The sequence below is a fragment of the Leopardus geoffroyi genome, chromosome A1 (assembly GCF_018350155.1).
Source record: "Leopardus geoffroyi isolate Oge1 chromosome A1, O.geoffroyi_Oge1_pat1.0, whole genome shotgun sequence".
Lineage (NCBI taxonomy): Eukaryota > Metazoa > Chordata > Mammalia > Carnivora > Felidae > Leopardus > Leopardus geoffroyi.
This window is the reverse complement of record NC_059326.1, coordinates 87746988-87759180: the sequence shown is the minus strand read 5'-3', so window position 1 is coordinate 87759180 and position 12193 is coordinate 87746988.

Genomic DNA, 12193 nt, shown 5'->3' with positions numbered 1-12193 from the left:
TCCTGGCTAACTACCAGCTCAACCCTTCTTCTTGGAGGCCTCGAAGACCCCCACACATTCAGCATCAAACAAAACTCACAATGCAGTCTCTACCTGATACACCCGACCTGGCCCAAACCTCATCCGGGGCTCTATCATTTCTCAGATGTTCAATCTGGAAACAGGTACCAAAATTTCTCCGCAAATAGCACTCCCATACCCAATCATCCCCTCCACCCTGTCCCTCATGTCCTGAGTCTGTCAGATCTTCCCTCCCCTACCCCACATGCATGACCATCACTCCAATTCAAGCCAACATCTCTCATTTCTATGACAACAGTATCCTATCCACTGCCTCTGCATCCAATTAGCTTCCTAACCTGCTGTCCATACCACCATGACTTTTGAAAACACAAATTTCATCCTGTCCCCCCCCCCCAAGTGGCTTCCCAATGCTTATAGAATAAGGTCAATCCTTACTTATCTTCACCTGCAAACTCCTATGTCCCCTCCCCAACCCCTCCTCATGCCCCAGTAGGTTCTCTGTAAGGCACACTCAAATAGCCATGCCACTTTCTTGGAATCTTTTCTCTGTTCATAGCTCCACTTCCTCTTCCATGTCCATCTGGCTGGTCTCCCTCTTGTGCTAGGGCCATGTCCATTCTGACATCTCAGAACCCAGCAGACACTTAACCACACACATGTGGAACAAACATTCTGGGTTGTTCTGTGTTATTCTAGAATAGTTATGTTATTCTGGTTATTGTTATACCACCATGGGATTTATTCTTCCATGCCCTCCCAGTTGGCCTTTCAGGTTGCTATGAAACATGCCAGATTCGGTTTAAATCACTTGTTATGAAGATGTGACCTAATGATCACCTTACAAATATAAAACTCTAATGTGTTCTCTGGTGTAAATATGCCTGTCCTTCCCACCTCACGCAATGTAAGACTCTCCGTTTTATTAATAATTTCTCTAGGAGGCACATTCCAGCTCTATGAGGATAGAGGATCTGAGTTCACTTGTTTGTCGCCAGCACCATAAGTAATGCCCAGCAGATACAGGCACTATTATGGGATGAATGTTTGTCTTCCTACAAAAAATTTTATTTTTTAGTTTAAAAAACATGTTTATATTTGAGAGAGACAAACAGAGTATGAGTGGGGGAGGGACAGAGAGAAATGGTGACACAGAATCTGAAGCAGTCTCCAGGCTCTGAGCTGTTGAGCACAGAGCCCAACACAGGGCTCGAACCCATGAACCAAGAGTTCACAACCTGATCCAAATTTGGACGCTTAACCGACTGAGCCCCCAGGCATCCCTGGGTTCCTACAAAAATTTTTATGTTGAAGCCCTAACTCCCAATGTGATGGTGTTAGGAGTGGGGCCACTGAAAGGTACTTAGGTTTAGATGAGGTCATGAGGGTAGAGCAGCCATCATGGGATTAGTGTCCTTATAAAAAAAGGAAGAGACCAGAGCTCTCTCTTCCCACCATGTGAGGGAACAGCAAGAAAGTGGCTATCTGCAAGCCAGGAAGAAGTTCTTACCAGGAATAAAATCAGCTGGCACCTCGATCTTGGATTTTTCAGCCAGTAGAAATATGAGAAGATAAATATCTGTTGTTTAATCCCCTCCAGCTTACAGTATTTTGTTATGGGGGTGAAAGCAGACTAAAAGAGGTGCCCAATAAATATTTGCTGGTTGGATGAGTAAATGAATGTTATCTTTGGACAAGCACAATTTAGAATGAAAACCAAAGATTTTAAAGGAGTTTACTGGGCCAGCATATTAATGATAGGATAGCATTTTATTTATTTTTTTTAATTAAAGTATTTATTTATTTATTTATTTATTTAAGTAATCTCTACTCCCAATGCGGGGCTTGAACTCACAGTCCTGAGATCAAGAGTCACATGTTCCTCCAACTGAGCCAACAAGGCATCCCTAATGATAACATTTTTAAAAATGAAATAATCTGGGGGCGCCTGGGTGGCGCAGTCAGTTAAGCGTCCGACTTCAGCCAGGTCACGATTTCGCGGTCCGTGAGTTCGAGCCCCACGTCAGGCTCTGGGCTGATGGCTCAGAGCCTGGAGCCTGTTTCCGATTCTGTGTCTCCCTCTCTCTCTGCCCCTCCCCCGTTCATGCTGTGTCTCTCTCTGTCCCAAAAATAAAGAAAACGTTGAAAAAAAATTAAAAAAAAAATGAAATAATCTGTACAAGAGATAAATAGTGTCATTACTGTAAATCTTGAGCTATTGGGTATGTCTTTATAGTTGCATAATGGATGAATCTCAAATAATATTAATTTAGAATTTACAAACCTGATAGTATCAGAGTACTTTTGTTATAACTACTTCTTCTTTAAAATTTATTTATTTATTTTGAGAGAGAGAGAGAGAGAGAGAGAGAGAGAGTGCAGGAGTGGGGGAGAGAGAATACCAAGCAGTCTCTGAATTGTTAGCACAGAGCCCAATGCAGGGGCCAATCCCATGAAGTATAATACCATGACCTGAGTCAAAACCAAGAGTTGGATATTTAACCAAGTGAGCCACCCAGGCTCCCCATAACTACTTCTTATACAGACAATTCTTAATCTAGGATGCTTATGCGAAAATATTTTTAATTAGTTTAGAGAATCATACAGAACCATCTAGAAATAAAATTTGAGTAAAATTCAATTTATGCCAAATGGGATAGGAAAAGATGAGGAAGTAACTGTCTCCAATGTTCGTTAATTTTGTACCATCACAAGAAGCTTGGAGTTGGGTTGCAAGTGTCTGGAAGTGTACACTTAGGGTCTTCTGGGTGCTGGGGACCTGGTTGGAGGGAGTAAAGTGGCCATTGAGGCAAGGATATGGAGCTGATGGCCCCAAGATAACTTAGTTGGTCTGTGACCCATTGTCCCAATGCCTGAATGGATCCTGGGAGGGGTGTATGTTTGAGGGGGACACAGCTAGACTTCAGGGCACATATTTCTTCCAAGGTCCATGAAATCCATCTCCCAGTGCCTCGTTCATCCCTGTATGAATAAGGGAACAGTGGAGAACCTGCCCAGCCACTTAAAAAATGGATGACTGAGGAACTCAGCAAATTCTCTCCCCAAAAAGTAACATTAAAACTGGACAAAGTTGGGGCGCCTGGGTGGCGCAGTCGGTTAAGCGTCCGACTTCAGCCAGGTCACGATCTCGCGGTCTGTGAGTTCGAGCCCCGCGTCAGGCTCTGGGCTGATGGCTCAGAGCCTGGAGCCTGTTTCTGATTCTGTGTCTCCCTCTCTCTCTGCCCCTCCCCCGTTCATGCTCTGTCTCTCTCTGTCCCAAAAATAAATAAACGTTGAAAAAAAAATTAAAAAAAAAAATAAAACTGGACAAAGTTGTCAAAGCAACTATATAAAAACTGAAAATTGACAAAAAGCATACACCAAACTTAAAATATTTATTTAACAGAATATCCTGAACCTTGGCAAGGATGGGGATGGGGCATCTGGGGCATGTTAGCCTGGAGTGGCTCTGTTCCCCATCTCCACAGCAGAGCACCCAAATACATGAGGTCAGAGGTGACAGACCTGAAGGAAAGAAATAGACAGTAATATAATTATGGTAGGAAATTTCAGTACCTCACTTTCAGCAATGGCTTGAACAACAGACAAAATGTCTGTAAGGAAACAGAGCACTTGAACAACACTAGTGATGAATTGGACCCAACAGAAATATACAAAACACTCCACCTCAAAGGAGCAGAATATGAACTCTTCTCAAGTGAACATAGAACATCCTCCAGGATGGATCACATGCTAGGCCACAACACAAGTCTTAACAAACTTAAAAAGACAGTGACTGGTGATGAAAAAGAATGAAATATTGTCATTTTGCAACAATGTGGATGGAACTGGAGGATATTATGCTAAGTGAAATAAGTCAGTCAGAAGAAGAGAGATATCATATGATTTCACTCATGTGTGGCTGGGGTTAGGGTTGGGGGTGGGGAAAATGGATGTTGGGCATTGAGGAGAACACTTGTTGGGATGAGCACTTGGTGTTGTTTGTAAGTGATGAATCACGGGAATCTACTCCTGAAGCCAAGACTACACTGTATACACTGAATGTTAGCTAACTTGACAATCAATTATTTAAAAAAAAATAATAAAAATAAAAAACCTGAGTCATACAAAGTGTCTTTTCTGACCACAAAAGAATGAAACTAGAGAACAATACCAAAACGAAAATGGGGGGGGGGGGGGGACGTATACAGGTGGAAATTAAACAAATGGTCTTGAACAACCAGTGGGCCAGAGAAGAAATCACAAGGAAAATTAGAAAATATATTGAGACAAATGAAAACATAACATGCCAAAACATATGGAATGCAGCAAAAGCAGTGCGAGAGGAGGTTTATAGTGGTAAATGCCTACATTAAAAAAAAGGGTCTCAAATCAGTAACCTAACTTTACAACTCAAAGAACTAGAAAAAGAACAAACTAAACCCAAAGGTGACAGAAGAGAGGTAATATTAGAGGAAAAATTAATAAAACAGAATAGAAAACTATAGAAAAATAATTGAAACTAAGAGTTAGTTTTTTGAAAAGATCAACAAAACTGACAAACTTTTAGCTAGAATAATTGAGAAAAAAGAAGAATCAAATAACGAAACTGAGAAATGAAAGGAAAACATTACAATTGATGCCAGATGAATTAGGAGGATCAAGACCCTATTGTGAACAATGAATGCCAATAAATTGGGTAATTGAGAAGAAATGGATAAATTCCTAGAACCATACAATGTAGCAAAACTGAATCACAAAGAAATAAAAATCCTGAGCAGACCTATAACTCATAAAGAGATTTAACCAGGAATCAAAATCTTCATAATAAAGAAAAACCTACGACCCGATGGCTTCAATGGAGAATTTCATCAAACTTTAAAGAACACTCCAAGGGGTTCCTGGGTGGCTCAGTGGGTTAAGTTCAGGTCATGATCTCGCACTTCGTGGGTTAGAGCCCTGTGTCAGGGTCTGTGCTGTCAGCTCAGAGCCCGGATGCTGCTTCAGATTTTGTGTTTCTCTCCCTCTCTTCCCCTCCCCTGCTCATGCTCTCTCTCTCTCTCTCTCTCTCTCTCTCTCTCAGCAGTAAATAAATGTTAAAAATATTTTTAAAAAATAAAGAACACCCCAAACTCATTTTGTGAGGCCAGTTAGACCCCATTACCAAAGCCAGGCAAAGCCATGACAAGAAAGGAAAACTTCAGGCCAATATCCTTCATGAATATTGATGCAGAAATCCTCAACAAAATATGAGGAAACTGAATTCAGCAACACATGAACTAAACACATCATAACTAAATTGGATTTATACCCAGAGTGCAAGTTATGGGTCAAAAACATGAAAATTTAAAATAGCATCAAAAAGAACAAAATATTTAGGAATAAACTTATCCAAATTGGCAAAAGACTTGTATACTAAAAACTGCAAAATGTTGCCAAAAGTAATTAAAGAAAATCCAAATAAAAATGGAAAGCATCCTATGTTCATGGATTGGAAGACTTGATATTGTTAAAATGTCCATACCATCCAAAGTCATCTACAGATTCAAAGTAATTCAATTCTTGTTAAAATGACATTTTTGTTTTGTACAGAAAGAGAAAAAAATCCTAAAATTCATGTGGAATCTCAAAGGACTCAAAATAGCCAAAACAATGTTGACAAAGAAAAACAAAGCTGGTGAGTTCAAAAGTCCTGATTTCAAAACATATTCCAAAGCTACAGTAATAAAAGTAGTGCGGTATTGGCATAAAGACAGACATAGACCAAAGGCACAGAACAAGCTCTTGCATATAGTGTGGTAGGATCCCCTCCCTAAGGAGAGAAAAAAAGGGAGATAAAACTTCAAGGTAACTTGGCTATGCACCTACATGACAACATCTCTCATGACCTTGTAAACTGAGACTACTTAATCAGACTACATGTTTGTGTGTTACCATATATGGGAGACAAAGAAATAGAAAATATATTTAAAAACTATGCCACATGACATTTGGCGCTTAGTTCTTTGGGTACGAACCCAACTGAGCAGTGCCGGCACAAATAAAGTTGCTTCCTGGAAATTAAAAAAGCCTCCGCGTTATGACTCTCTGTGTGAGAATCCTGCTATGATACTGCCAGATGATCCTGGTGCCAAGGCTAATTGATGGGTATTTTCTCTGCAATAAATACTGCTGGGGAACCTGGATATCTACAGGCAAAAGAGTGAACGTGGACTCTTACTTTATACCATATACAGAAATTAACTCAAAGTGGGTCAAATATCTAAACTGTATAACTCCTGGGGCACGTGGGTGGGTCAGTTGGCTAAGCATCTGACTTTGGCTTAGGTCATGATCTCACAGTTTGTAGGTTCAGGTCCTGCATCAGGCTCTGTGCTGATAGCTCAGAGCCTGGAGACTGCTTCATTCGGTTTCTATGTCTCCCTTTCTCTCTGCCTCTCTCTCTCTGACTCTCTCTCAAAAATGAATAAACATTAAAAAAATTAAAAGAAAACCTGTATAATTCCTAGAATAAACATAGGGTAAAAGTTTCATGACATTGAATTTGACAATGATTTCTTGAGTATGACAGCAAAAGCAGAAGCAAAAAAAGCAAAGATAAATAGGACGATGTCAAAATTAAAAAAAAAAAAATCTACACATTAAAGGAAATAAGCAGCAGAGTGACAAGGCTACCTATGAAATGGGATAAAATATGTGCAAATAATAGATTTGATAAGGGGTTAATATTCAGAATATGTAAAGAACTCCAAAACTCAACAAAAACAATAAGTAACCATATGTTAAAAATGGGCAAACAACTTCGATAGACATTTCTCCAAAGAAGCTATACAGAAGGTCAACAAGCATTTAAAAAAAGGCTAAATGTTGGGGCTTTTGGGTGGCTCAGTCAGTTAAACATCTGGCTTTGGCTCAGGTCACGATCTCACGGTTTGTGAGTTTGAGCCCCAAGTCAGGCTCTGTGCTGACAGCTCAGAGCCTGGAGCCTGCTTCGGATTCTGTGTCTCTCTCTCTCTCTGCCACTCCCCCACTCATGGGAGCATGCTCTCTTTCTCTCTCTCTCTCTAAAAAACAAAAATTAATTAACATTAAAAAAAGGCTAAATGTTATTAATCACCAGGACAATGCCAATCAAAACCACAGTGACATATCACTGCGCAATCATTGATGGCAGTATCCAGCAATGAAAATGACAAGTGTTGTTGAGGACGTGGAGAAACCAGAACTCCTATACATGATTGGTGAGAATGTAAAATAGTATAGTTCTAATGTAAAACAATATGGAGCTTCCCTTAAAAATTAAAAATAAGGGGCGCCTGTGTGGCTCAGTCGGTTGATTGTCTGACTTTGGCTCAGATCATGATCAGCTCAGATCATGATCTCACAGTTTGTGGGTTTGAACTCCGCGTTGGGCTCCGTGCTGAGCACAAAGCCTGCTTGGGATTGTCTCTCTCCTTCTATCTCTGCCCCTCCCCCATTCACGCTCTGTCTCTCAAAGATAAATAAACAGGGATCCTGGGAAGATGGCGGCATAGGAGGACGCTGGGTTCACCACGCGTCCTGCTGATCACTTAGATTCCACCTACACCTGCCTAAATAACCTAGAAAACTGCCAGAAGACTAGCAGAACAGAGTCTCTGGAGCCAAGCGCAGAGGAGAGGCCAATGGAAGAGGGTCTGATTCCCTCCCGGTGCCGCAGGGCCCCTCCCAAAGCGGATCTCCCAAGGAAAAGCGAGCTGAGCCTGCCCCTCCCACCCCTTTGCACCTTGCCGATCCACCAATCCACCCCAGCTAACATGCCAGATCCCCAGCACCACAAGTCTGGCAGTGTGCAAGTAGCCCAGGTGGGCCACCCCACCCCACAGTGAATCCTGCCCCTAGGAGAGGGGAAGAGAAGGCACACACCAGTCTGACTGTGGCCCCAGCGGTGGGCTGGGGGCAGACATCAGGTCTGACAGCGGCCCTGCCCACCAACGCAAGCTATTCAAGACAGCAGAGAAGTGCCCGCAGTTCCTCACCACTGCAGGGACTATCCAAAATGACTAAACGGAAGAATTCCCTAAAAAAAATCCAGGAACTAACAACAGCTAATAAACTGATTAAAACGATTTAAACAATATAACAGAAAGTGAATTTAGAATAATAGTCATAAAATTAATCGTTGGGCTTGAAAACAGTATAAAGGACAGCAGAGAATCTGTTGCTACAGAGATCAAGGGACTAAGGAACAGCCAGGAAGAGCTAAAAAAAATGCTATCAATGAGCTGCAAAATAAAATGGAGACAACCACGGCTTGGATTGAAGAGGCAGAGGAGAGAATAGGTGAACTAGAAGATAAAATTATGGAAAAAGAAGAAGATGAGAAAAAGAGAGATAAAAAAAATCCAGGAGTATGAGGGGAAAATTAGAGAACTAAGTGATGCACTAAAGAGAAATAATCTACGCGTAATTGGTATTCCAGAGGAGGAAGAGAGAGGGAAAGGTGCTGAAGGGGTACTTGAAGAAATCATAGCTGAGAACTTCCCTGATCTGGGGAAGGAAAAAGGCATTGAAATCCAAGAGGCAGAGAGAACTCCCTTCAGATGTAACTTGAATCAATCTTCTGCACGACATATCATAGTGAAACTGGCAAAATACAAGGATAAAGAGCAAATTCTGAAAGCAGCTAGAGATAAACGTGCTCTAACATATAAAGGGAGACCTATAAGACTCGTGACTGATCTCTCTACTGAAACTTGGCAGGCCAGAAAGGAATGGCAGGAGATCTTCAATGTGATGAACAGAAAAAATATGCAGCCGAGAATCCTTTATCCAGCAAGTCTGTCATTTAGAATAGAAGGAGAGATAAAGGTCTTCCCAAACAAACAAAAACTGAAGGAATTTGTCACCACTAAACCAGTCCTACAAGAGATCCTAAGGGGGATCCTGTGAGACAAAGTACCAGAGACACCACTACAAGCATGAAACCTACGGACATCACAATGACTCTAAACCCATATCTTTCTATAATAACACTGAATGTAAATGGAATAAATGAACCAACCAAAAGACATAGGGTATCAGAATGGAAAAAAAAAAAAACAGGACCTATCTATCTGCTGTCTACAAGAGACTCATTTTAGACCTGAGGACACCTTCAGATTCAAAGTGAGGGGATGGAGAACTATCTATCAATCTACTGGAAGTCAAAAGAAAGCTGGAGTAGCCATACTTATATCAGACAAACTAGACTTTAAATTAAAGGCTGTAACAAGAGATGAAGAAGGGCATTATAGAATAATCACAGGGTCTACCCATCAGGAAGAGCTAACAGTTATAAATGTCTATGTGCCGAATACGGGAGCCCCCAAATATATAAAACAATTACTCACAAACATAAGCAACATTATTGGTAAGAATGTGGTAATTGCAGGGGACTTTAACACCCCAGTTACAGAAATGGATAGATCATCTAGACACACGGTCAATAAAGAAACAAGGGCCCTGAATGATACAATGGATCAGATGGACTTGACAGATATGTTTAGAACTCTGCATCCCAAAGCAACAGAATATACTTTCTTCTCGAGTGCACTTGGAACATTCTACAAGATAGATCACATACTGGGTCACAAAACAGCCTTTCATAAGTATACAAGAATTGAAATCATACCAAGCATACTTTCAGACCACAACGTTACGAAGCTTGAAATCAACCACAGGAAAAAGTCTGGAAAACCTCCAAAAGCATGGAGGTTAAAGAACACCCTACTAAAGAATGAGTGGGTCAACCAGGCAACTAGAGAAGAAATTAAAAAATATATGGAAACAAATGAAAATGAAAAGACAACAATCCGAATGCTTTGAGATGCAGCGAAGGCAGTCCTGAGAGGAAAATACATTGCAATCCAGGCCTATCTCAAGAAACAAGAAAAATCCCAAATACAAAATCTAACAGCACACCTAAAGGAAATAGAAGAAGAACAGCAAAGACAGCCTAAACCCAGCAGAAGAAGAGAAATAATAAAGATCAGAGCAGAAATAAACAATATAGAATCTAAAAAAACTGTAGAGCAGATCAATGAAACCAAGAGTTGGTTTTTTGAAAAAATAAACAAAATTGATAAACCTCTAGCCAGGCTTCTCAAAAAGAAAAGGGAGGGGACCCAAATAGATAAAATCATGAATGAAAATGGGATTATTACAACCAATCCCTCAGAGATACAAGCAACTATCAGGGAATACTATGAAAAATTATATGCCAACAAACTGGACAACCTGGAAAAAATGGACAAATTCCTAAACACCCACATGCTTCCAAAACTCAATCAGGAGGAAATAGAAAGCTTGAACAGACCCATAACCAGCTAAGAAATGGAATCAGTCATCAAAAATCTCCCAACTCTTGGGCGCCTGGGTGGCGCAGTCGGTTAAGCATCCGACTTCAGCCAGGTCACGATCTCGCGGTCTGTGGGTTCGAGCCCCGCATCAGGCTCTGGGCTGATGGCTCAGAGCCTGGAGCCTGTTTCCGATTCTGTGTCTCCCTCTCTCTCTGCCCCTCCCCCGTTCATGCTCTGTCTCTCTCTGTCCCAAAAACAAATAAACGTTGAAAAAAAAAATTAAAAAAATCTCCCAACAAATAAGAGTCCAGGACCACATGGCTTCCCAGGGGAGTTCTACCAGATGTTTAAAGCAGAGATAATACCTATCCTTCTCAAGCTCTTCCAAAAAATAGAAAGGGAAGGAAAACTTCCAGACTCATTCTATGAAGCCAGTATTACTTTGATTCCTAAACCAGACAGAGACCCAGTAAAAAAAGAGAACTACGGGCCAATATCCCTGATGAACATGGATGCAAAAATTCTCCATTAGATACTAGCAAATCAAATTCAACAGCATATAAAAAGAATTATTCACCATGATCAAGTGGGATTCATTCCTGGGATGCAGGGCTGGTTCAAAATTCACAAATCAATCAATGTGATACATCACAGTAATAAAAGAAAAGATAAGAACCATATGGTCCTGTCAAGCGATGCAGAAAAGGCTTTTGACAAAATTCAGCAACGTTTCTTAATAAAAACCCTTGAGAAAGTCGGGATAGAAGGAACATACTTAAATCATAAAAGCCATTTATGAAAAGCCCACAGCTAACATCATCCTCAACGGGGAAAAACTGAGAGCTTTTTCCCTGAGATCAGGAACACGACAGGGATGCCCATTCTCACCGCTCTTGTTTAACACAGTGTTGGAAGTTCTAGCATCAGCAATCAGACAACAAAAGGAAATCAAAGGCATCAAAATTGGCAAAGATGAAGTCACGCTTTCACTTTTTGCAGATGACATGATATTATACATGGAAAATCCAATAGACTCCACCAAAAGTCTGCTAGAACTGATCATGAATTTAGCAAAGTTGCAGGATACAAAATCAATGTACAGAAATCAGTTGCATTGTTATACACTAATAATGAAGCAACAGAAAGACAAATAAAGAAACTGATCCCATTCACAATTGCACCAAGAAGCATAAAATACCTAGGAATAAGCTTAACTAAAGATGTAAAAGATCTGTATGCTGAAAACTATAGAAAGCTTATGAAGGAAATTGAAGAAGATATAAAGAAATGGAAAAACATTCCATGCTCATGGATTGGAAGAATAAATATTGTTAAAATGTCAGTACTACCCAAAGCTATCTACACATTCAATGCAATCCCAATCAAAATTGCACCAGCATTCTTCTCGAAACTAGAACAAGCAATCCTAAAATTCATATGGAACCACAAAAGGCCCCAAATAGCCAAAGGAATTTTGAAGAAGAAGACCAAAGCAGGAGGCATCACAATCCCAGACTTGAGCCTCTACACAAAGCTGTAATCATCAAGACAGCATGGTATTGGCACAGAAACAGACACATAGACCAATGGAATAGAATAGAAACCCCAGAACTAGACCCACAGACATATGGCCAACTAATCTTTGACAAAGGAGGAAAGAACATCCAATGGAAAAAAGACAGTCTCTTTAACAAATGGTGCTGGGAGAACTGGACAGCAACATGCAGAAGATTGAAACTAGACCACTTTATCACACCATTCACAAAAATAAACTCAAAATGTATAAAGGACCTGATTGGGAGACAGGAAACCATCAAAACCCTAGAGGAGAAAGCAGGAAAAGACCTCTCTGA